Source organism: Bidens hawaiensis, unplaced genomic scaffold (genome assembly GCF_021521415.1).
Source record: "Bidens hawaiensis isolate Kalapana, Puna unplaced genomic scaffold, B.hawaiensis_p1.1 tig00004282_1, whole genome shotgun sequence".
Classification (NCBI taxonomy): Eukaryota; Viridiplantae; Streptophyta; class Magnoliopsida; order Asterales; family Asteraceae; genus Bidens; species Bidens hawaiensis.
In genome coordinates this window covers 54,790-65,497 of record NW_027491257.1, presented here as the reverse complement: position 1 = coordinate 65,497, position 10,708 = coordinate 54,790, and the positions used below count along the sequence as shown (strand labels likewise).

Genomic DNA, 10,708 nt, shown 5'->3' with positions numbered 1-10,708 from the left:
ACAAACGGTTTCCAGCGAGTACCAGTCAATTTTCGGCTAAAATATGTTTGTGTATGTATAAAACTGATAATTACGTATAAAATGTGTGCATGTATCTTAAAATCCGATCCGATTAATCGCTAGTCTCCATCCTATCATCAGACTACCGACTAGCGATTTTTAAAACACTGTGTATGATAGGTAAATTGGTATCACTAATAATTAATAAATAATTTATAATTTAATTTTTTTAAGTTAATCATATATATAATATATAAAATTAAACGTAAATAAACACACATAAGCGAACGTAAATAAATACATTAATTAATAAATAAAGTTATTAACTTTATTAGTTTAGGACTGTAGCTAGGTGAACAATATAGTTGAATGCTAAGGTAACAACTAACAACATTGTACAAAAGGGCAAAACGGTAATTTAGATCCTAGGCAAAGTCTACATAAACCCTACAACGTGAGCCAACATTCTTTGGAACAACCCGAAGACAAAACATGGAACTCCAACTGTCCACTATGTTTTTCTTCTTCTTAATCTCAACTATGGTCTTACCACCTTCAACCACCGGGCAATCTCTCCCACCCACCGCCGGCCCGGCGTACCCTCCAACATCATACGACACCGATTACATCCGTTCGAGTTGCGAAACAACTCGATACCCCGAGACATGTTTCACAACTCTCTCTAATTATTCTAGCGTTGTTAGAACCGACCCAAGGCGCCTTGCCATGGTGGCAATCCACGTGGCGCTACACAACGCCACACATGTGTCAAATTATGTCACAAATATTTCACGCCAGTCTGATTTAAGTAACAGGGAATTCGCCGCGATAAGCGATTGTTCATCGACAATAGAAGACTCCGTGGATCAGATTAATAAGTCTATTAAGGAAATGAAGCAATTGGGTGGGACCGGTGAGCCAGTTAGGTTCCAGCTCAGCAACGCGCAGACGTGGATGAGTGCTGCCTTGACCAACGAGGACACGTGTGTGGATGGGTTTGAGGGTGTGGCGGATGGCGGTATGAAGGCGGATGTTTGTGATCGTGTGGCGGCGGTAATGAAGGTGACGAGTAACGCTTTGGCGTTGGTTAATCGGTATGCTGATACCGTGTCAGTATGATACCGAATCCACAATAATACTGAAATGGCTTAAAAAATATATATAGACTTAGTTTTAAGTTTTAAAGACATTTGTGTTGAATTTGTTTCTTTTAATTCTATGTTTGTGATGAGTGAAACAAGTTTATTGGGGGACACAAATTTGTTTTAAACATTTAATTGTATATTAACTTATTTGTAAGGGAAATGATTATTCATCGTTTATTAAGGTAGTTTTTATTTGTAGGGTGAATTGAATTTTAATAATTCCAACTTAAAACAGTTGCCCGATAATAATCTAAACTTTTAAAGTAGCTGCCACTGATCTCGTCTTTCACACTATTTGTTTTGTTTGAACATCCGTTAAAAAAAAAAACTTAACGACGTTAAGTTTTTTTTTTCCAAATTTCAAATTGATATTTTAGGGATTTTGATTTTAATGAGGATACGAGTCGATTGATGTAAAACTTACCTCAAAACAGTGCTTGATTTTTGTTAATTAAAAGTTTAAACACCGGAATTGAAGCATCCTTTAGTTGTTTGGACCATCGTTTTGAGTTAAGTTTTACATCAATCGACTCATATCTTCATTCAGATTAAAAGCCCTAAAATATAGTTTGAAATTTGAAAAAAACTTAACGTCATTAAGTTTTTTTTTAATGGAGGTCCAATAAAAACAAATGGTGTGAAAATTGGGATCGGTGACAGCTACTTTCTAAGTTGGGATTATTATCGACCAACTGCATTAAGTTGGGATTATTAAAATCCAATTTGCCTATTTTTAATAATGATCATCTAAGATTTGGTTAAGGATGCTTTACATGCGATAAACAGATCGGATTGAAGCACGTAAATATTATTTTAGGATTTTTGGTTTTATGTTACATGTGCATGTTAATTGTTAAAAACTTATTAAAATAAATAAATAGGTGGATCAGTTAAAACCAAGAACAAAATGTTCAAACGGTAATTTTGACATGTTGTCAACATTGAAAATAAGTCGTTTCGCAGAATTTAATGTGGGTATTTCTTAATTCATTATTTGGTAAACCAATGAAAGTGGCTAGCTAACCATAAACAGCAAATATAGAATGTTTGTTGGTAAATAACTAAATATTTAAACGTGTGTAATATAAAAATGAAAAGAAAAATGTTTCTGTGAGATAAATACTTGAACGCCGCCTTTTTTGTTATTATGTAGAGAACTTAAAGTTGGATATACACGAGGCCATGTGTTATATTATAAGTTTATAACAACTGAAAAAAAAAGTGCCGTCATGTGACATTTGTATAGGTGAAAGTGGTTTTACTTTTCTCACTCACTCACTCACTAACTTATGTTATAATTATAACAATGTGTTCTAGTTATAGAGTGAAAAAAAAAGTGCCGTCATGTGACGTTTTATTTAGGCAAAACTAGTTTTTCTTTCATGCTCGCTAACTTATGTTATGATCATGTACGGGTAGTGGAATGACAGAATTTTGTTTTAATGCTTTACTAATAGATGCGGTGATATGGAGAGTTAAGATTAGTTGTTCCGCACTCACTTCTTGTATCCATGTCATTGCTAGCTTCATCAAATACCCACTCACTTCCTTGCTCGCTGAAGATCCACTAGGATCCAACACAACAGTCATCAATGCCCTAGCCAAAACTAAAACCGTCATAAACGCGTTCTCTATCTCATCTGACTTGCACGCTCTGTCAGACCGAAGATACATCAAGGGCTAACACCCTCCAAATTCAAAAATAATCTCCAGGAGAGACTTTATCAACGGTAATACGGTCTTCAAAACCCACTAGCGTTTAGGAACTGTACCCGAAGCATTACATGTGTTCCCGTTGCTTCCAAATCAGATGACTGTGATAGACCTCCGAACTCGTGCAGTTGGAATCTTCATGGCTCTAGGTTTCACACTTGCAAAGTGAACCCTCTGACGCTAGTAGATTCTGTGAACGGGGTGTTGTGTTTCTGATATGGGTGATCACACTTCCTGCAACATGTACCTCAACCATACATAACAACCCTTATTTCTAATTTCCCCGAGAAATTACCTTTACCATCGATCATTCTCCATTTATGCCACCAAACATATATAACATCTAGTCGATGTTCATCAAATAATTTTTTTCTTTTACAAAAATAAGCGTTATCTTCAAACCTAGAATCATCCTAGCATTTTGTAAGTTCTACGTAGTTCCCAGTGAAAATTTTATATCAATATCACACATGCTCGAAACTTCAAGAGTTTTAGCATTACCTAATTATGACTTTGTAAAGTCACCATCTCTCAAATTCTTTATCGTCTTACTATTGTTCATGGCATAACACTAAGCTCCAGAATCCATGACCCAAGACTCCACTTTATACTTTACACTATAAATAAGGGCTTCAGTAACACCCTCATAAACATCCTCAACGACATCTAAATTTTATTTATTTTTACATCAACTCTTAACATTTCTCACCTCGTTGTTGCTCTAACACAACACACTGTCCAAGTTCTAAACGAACTCCTACCCTTGCTCCCACTGTCCATGTTGTTTCATCTACCCTGCCCGCATTTAAAAAATTAAAAGGAGACGATCCACTTGAATTCTTGTGTCTGACATCGTAACAAGAACCAACTCCCTAATCCCTTCAAATGTGAAGTCACCGATCCCCACAAAACTTATAACAGTAGTAACTATCCTCAAATTTAATTACTACAGGATATGGGGACGTTACGGGTACGAGAAACGGCAAAAGTAAAAAATCTAAGATACGGGTACGGCAAAAAAAAATATAAATATATTAAATAAAGTTCAAAATAAATTTATATTGATATAAAGTGCAAACTCTAAAAAAAACTATATCAACCATAGGTAATTAATTATCAATAAAAAATAAATAAATGCATAATTTTTATCTATATATAATGTCAATTTTAAACATTTTGTGTATAAAATTATAAGTTAAGGGCCAAATGTAAACTAGTCTATATAGAGAGGGTTAAATGTTAAAATGCATAACATAATTTAACATTTTATGTAAAAGTTAACAAGTTTTAAGGACTAAATACAAACAAGTGAAAGATCAAAGGGTTAAATATTAAAACTAAACTTATTTAACCCTTAAAATAACCTAACATACAAAATAGGCTATCAGCTGCCACTCCACTTTCTTCTTCTTCATGAGTTTACCGGCACCGGAATTCTTCACCAGAACAGGCTATGTGGCCGCTCCGCCATGCTATTAGCTATAGAAACGTCTCGGAATCGTTTGTTAACCGTCCCCATTTAAGGGGCTCGTTTAGGAAACGTTTCTAGCGCGTTTCCGACGCGTTTTCGTCCCCACGCCGTACTCGGGGCTGGTACTCTAACCTCCAAGCCGTCCCATGCATCATAGATTACAAGTCTGCGACATATATATAAGATATAAACTAGGGCTAATTACTTGCTAAAGAAGAAACAAATACTGAACCCTCTCATTAATAATTAAAATCGACCCCAATTGATTTTTTTTCCTAGCAGTCCACTTTGAACTCAGAAGCCTTAAGCCTTAGACTTGGTTCAGTATGTGACACTAAAATTTCTTAAAGCATCCCCACCCATAAGCCAATTCAAACATCCACCTCATCGCCACATCATATTCTAAACTTTTCACCAAAAAACCCCACTTTTCCTCCACCCATAAACCAATCTAAACCCCATTAATATATATATATATATATATATATATGGTAAGGTTAAAATGAAAACCAATTTGAGTTGTGAAAATCCGCGAAAACCCTATGTAACATCTTCTTTTTTTTTTTTTTTTTGTTACATGCAATATATGTTGTAACATTTTATACAAAACATCGAAACATAAAAAAAAAATGTTTTGCTATTTTTTAACATTTTTTTACTAATTTTTATATATGTTTTCAGGAGAAAGAAAAAGTTATATTTATATTTATATTTTTTATTCACTTTAATTGCGGACCACAAGATTTAAACATTAATTAAAAACATGTGATTGAGAATGAGTTTCTAGAGTTTTCACAACTCAAGTGGGTTTTCATTTTATACTTAGCCGTATATATATATATATATATAGGGGAAGGTTATTATACAAATTAAATTAACATACTAAACATACAAATAAAATAGAGTAATTACAGTTCTTAAGTAGAGTAATTATGCAACAAAAAATAAAATAGTGTACTAATAATTACACTACTCATAAGCTTAATTACACTACTAACATAGATAATTACTCTATACTATTACACCAAATTATACTACTTATTTCAACTAAAGTAATTATTTTATAAGTAGAGTAATTGTAGTATCTGCTTCTTCCATCTCAAATTACACTACGTGTTTCAAATAGAGTAATTATATTGTAGGTAGAGTAATTATTGAATATGCTTCTTCATCTTCTTCAAATATCCACGACAATTTTCTTTAATTGGAAATATCAATTAGCTTCAATTGATGTATTACTTCGATTTGCAGGTTTCAATTAAGCAATCAATATTCGCAAAAGAATCAATTTGATTCACAAAATTGTAACCTAGGAATGAACGACGACAATAAGAAACGACGATCGACGAGGTCCGGTGGCCGGAATTTGACGATACGGACGGTGACGAAATTGATAAGTGCTTGACGGTTGGGAGTTTGAGGCGGAGGCGTGATGGCCAGAGAATCAATTGAATTAGGCGGAGGCGGTTGTGTGACAATCGTCAATTTCTGGTCTTGTTTGTATTCGTTTTTGTATTTGTTTATTATGTAAACCGACCCGATTTGTAAACCGAAGCTTATGTTATAATCAAAATGATGAATTTATGTTACAATATTGTTTCACACTTGTTGGGTCTTGAAAACATCCTATTTTTATTTATTATTTATTTATTTATTTATTTATTTTTTTTTTTTTTGTTTTGTGTTTTTGTCTTGATCCATTTTGCATGAAAACTCTTGTGTCTCACACCCATGTTTAACCACCAACATTTGTGACATCTGCCCCGATCCGACCCGACCCAGGTACCCGTTTCCCTTATCCGATCTCTTTCTTTTATGATTTAATATTTATTTATACTTATATTTTACTTTTAATAATAATAATATATTTTCCTTCCCGCCTTTTTCTCTCTCTTTCTTTCCGCCTTCCTTTTCTCTTGTCGCCGTCCCGCCCTCCTGTTTAACCCCTCAGCCTTGTTTCCCTCTTTTTCTCCTAACTCTCCTTGTCCTTTGTTTCTTCCCGCCTAAGGTTGTCTGCGCAGCTCCACGCGCCAGACTCCTTACAGGGAAGCCTGCGTGATGACCAGCTGTTCCAGCGATACGCGAGACGAACTCTTCTCGCAGCGCGCTAAGAATTGTAATTCTTCTCGCAGCGCGCTAAGAACGGTAGTTCTTCCCGCGACGCGCTAAGGATTTGTAGTTCTTCTCGCAGCACGCTAAGAATCGTAGTTCATCCCACGACGCGCGAAGAATTATAGTTCTTCCCGCGGCGCGCTAGGAATTTTAGTTCCTCCCGCGGCGCGCTAAGAAATGTGATTCTTCCCGCGGCGCGCCTTAGCCTTCTCGCGCGCAGCTTTCTCGCGCTAGACTTATCTTTTCTTCTGTTTTATCCAGCCTGTTTGCTGTTGTGTTGTCTATCTTCTGTGCTGTTGACCTGACCTACCTTATGTCTGAAAAGCCACTTTTGGCGCAGCATGCGCACCAACCCCATTGGTTGACAGAAAAAGTGACTGACATTATCTTTTGAGATCTGCTTTTCCATGCTTGACCAGTACCTTTATCTGACCCACCCATGCCTGTTTACTGTTCCCTGTCAGCTTTCTCTTGTCCCCTGCAGCTGCCATATCTTTTGATATCTTTTGCTTTTGGAATCTTTTACTTTTTGGAGATCTTTTCCCCTTTTCTAGGGATTGTGTTCCCTAGGGTTTCTCTATAAATAATAATATTATTTTTCCTAACACATCACACACAAACACTTAATTTAACCTCCTCCTTGCTCTCTCTGCCGTCTTCCTCTCTGCCTCCGTCTTCCTCCCTGTTCTGCCCTGCTTTTCCGGTAATATATATTATATATAATAATTTACTTATTAATTATGCTAACTTATAATCAAGACTTAAAACATATCATTAACCCAATAATCTTATTTATAGGTTAACTTGTGCTTGTTTAAAGTTGGTTCTTGCTTTATCTTACACCGCATCGTTTATCAAGTGAGTAATCTCGTACCTAATCCCTTTTTATTTTTAATGTTTTGGGATGTTCATGTGTTCGTACAAACTTGAGTCTTAAACTTGTTTATGAACTTTAGTCGCGCAGTATCCCATGTGTTGAGGACGTTTACTTGGCTGTTTATTTGTATGTGTGTATCATTAACCGCTTTGTTCGGCCTATTCCGCAGTTTTCATGGATCCATTAGATGAACACGGGAGAACTATCGTTTATGATTTTCTCTTTTGTTACACTTGCACAGTCTTTCTTGTTTGTGAGCTCAATTGTGAGCACTGGCAGTCTATGAATCTTAGAGTTGGTCCCGATCGGATTGCACCCTTGTTGAAAACCAGACATACACATGTTGCGCGCAGATTTATTGTTATCTATGTATTGTATTAAACTTGATTTCTCACCAACACGCAAGTGTTTGACGTTTATTTTAACACATGTTCAGGTTTGCAGTAGCTGTTTTGGAGTTCGAGGACACGTAGGAAGTTTTCTTTATTTTGGACCTAGATTAAAATGTATCAAGACAAGTTATTGCTGTTCGAATATTATGATTTATAATATATTGATTTATGATGATTTATGTTATCTTATGTTTACTTTGCGTGTGCGCGAATGATTGTATTTATTAAATATTGACACCCAATAGTGTCACGAGTAATGAAACAATATGTGGCGCCCCGATGTATAATCCGCCTTTGGTCGGGGTGTTACAGATTGGTATCAGAGCTCGTTGACTTTAGGATAGGTGGTTAGACGTAACGGCCTAGAATACCTAAGAGTCCCTTCTCGCGCATGAGAGAAATCTCATGTTTGCGCGCTTATTGTTAATTACTCGTTATTTATAAATATGCTTGCGCAGACGCAGTATATGATTTTATGTTTTATCCCGCGATATTTCAATTTTTGTTGAATTTCGATTTTTATTGATTTTACTTACATATTCGTTTGTTGGATTTGAAAATCCGAAAAGTCATGGTGATACATGAATAGTTGATTTTCAATTTCCATTTACGATTATGTTATGAGGTTGGAGACTTGAAAAGTCATGGTGATACATGAATTGTCAACCTCCAATACTCATTTTCTTGTATATTTTATATTGAAGATTGAAAAGTCATGGTGATACATGAATCGTCAATCTCCAATACTCGTTGCTCGTATATTTTAAATTGGGAATTCGGAAAGTCATGGTGATACATGAATTGTCGATTCTTGATTCGAATTCGTTACCTTTATTAAGTCTGCATTTAGGGTCATTTATTTTACTTTAACTTTTGACAGTAACTGACTCCGCGAAACCAAGCTTTTCGAGGTTATACTTTGCGCTAAAACCAAGATATTAACTAAAATTAAAACTTTTATAGAATGCCTCCGCTATCAGCTCGCCATCTTAGGAAGAAGGAAGCCGCGCGCAGACGTTCGCTGCAACGTTCCCAGGAAATGGCCGCCGCAATAGCCCAAGCTTTGAGCCAAAACAATACCAACATCTCTGGTTACAACATTAAGTCCTTTAACGCGGGTAACCCTCCAAAGTTCACAGGTCTTGAAGGAGCCACCGTGATGCTCCAGTGGCTTGAGAAAATAGAAAATACTTTCCTCCACACCCAATGCCCCTCAGACAGACGAACCCTATATGCCTCCAGTGTCCTAGAAGCAAGGGCGCTTACATGGTGGAATGGAGTAGCTCAGGCGTGTGGCGCAGAAGCTGCTTCTAGCATGACATGGGAGGAATTCAAGGAAATTCTGACGCGAGAATTCTGCCCTCCCAACGAAGTTAAGCGCCTGGAGGAGGAATTTTGGAATCTTAAGCAATACAGCGGTGAAGCGCGCGAGTACGCGACGCGCTTCCATGAACTAAGCCTGCTTGTCCCTCACCTTGTTACCCCTTTCCGCCGAGCCATAGAGAAATTCCTTGGGGGTCTCCCCGTGGAAATTCAAGATTCTGTATGGGCCAGAAACCCAGTAACCCTCTCTGACGCCATCGAGTTAGCCGCTGTGCTCAGCGACAACCATGTCAGAGCAGAAACCCTGTTCCTGCGGGGATCTGAGAAGACCAAACTCACCAAGACTGTCCCTGAACCAACAGAAACCAAACCTGAACCCTCACACCATAACAACCCGAAACGTAGGCGCAGACAAGCTTACGCGCTTACCAGCCCGCCCATAGTCCAGCAACCCGCCTACCAACCTCTAGTATACGCGCCTAACCCACTGTCAGCCTACCCAACTCCCCCTATAGTCCACAACTATGCCTTAACCAATCCAGCACTCTCTGCCCCGCCAACTAAGAAACCCTACACAGGAAACCACCCCTTTTGCCCAACATGTAGACTCCACCACCCACCTCAAGTCCCATGTCGACTTTGTAACCGATGTGGCCGCGCTGGTCACCTTGCAGAAAACTGTAGAGTCCTTCCCGCCAATCCAATTGTGCCAACACCACCAACCTACCTGCAGAACCCACAACCAACATACCAAAACCCACGACCCAGATCGTGCTTCAACTGCGGTGATACCAGTCATTTCCGGAACGCATGCCCGAGACTACAAGTTCAGATTACGCAAGCGAACCCGGTGAACCAGATTTCGAACCAAGTGACACGCGGACGAGCTTTTAACATAACCGCGCACCAAGCGCAAGCGAATAATGACGTAGTTAATGGTACATTTTTGCTTAACGGATTTTATGCTTCTGTACTTTTTGATACTGGCGCCGATCGAAGTTTTATTTCTCGCGCGTTTGAGCAGAAGCTTGCGCGACCGCGCATCGATTTAAAAGAATTTTTCAGTTGAATTGGCTAATGGCGAAACTGTTTTAATTAACTCAGTGATTAAAGATTGCACGCTTAACCTTAACGAAAACGATTTTCTGATCGACCTCATCCCCATGCCTCTTGGAAGCTTTGATGTTATCATTGGTATGGACTGGCTTACGCATAATCGCGCCGAAGTTATTTGCGCCAAGAAGATGATTCGCATCCCTCGAGAAAATGTTGATCTTCATATCTACGGCGAGAAACCCTCCCGCGGTCTTAAACTTATGTCTTGCGCCGAAGCCCGAAGGCTCATGCGGAAAAGGTGTATTGCATTCTTGGCACATGTGGTTAAACCTGCTGAAGAAAAGAAGAAGCTTCGCGATATCCCTGTTGTGCGTGATTTTTCTGAAGTTTTTCCTGATGATCTTCCTGGTATCCCTCCCGCTCGTGAAGTCGAGTTCCGTATTGATCTTGTCCCTGGTGCTTCCCCCGTAGCTAAATCTCCTTACCGTCTTGCGCCCGCTGAGATGCAAGAATTGGCAAGCCAACTTCAAGAGTTGACTGCTAAAGGATTCATCCGCCCTAGCTCTTCGCCCTGGGGTGCTCCGGTGTTGTTCGTTAAAAAGAAAGATGGATCGTTTCG

The 10,708-nt window shown here is 38.3% G+C and overlaps 1 pseudogene; it reads left to right on the top strand.

The window, feature by feature from the left end:
* Positions 1-418: 418 nt before the first annotated feature.
* LOC143626090 (pectinesterase inhibitor 7 pseudogene) lies at positions 419-1,290 on the top strand (annotated as a pseudogene).
* Positions 1,291-10,708: the final 9,418 nt, after the last annotated feature.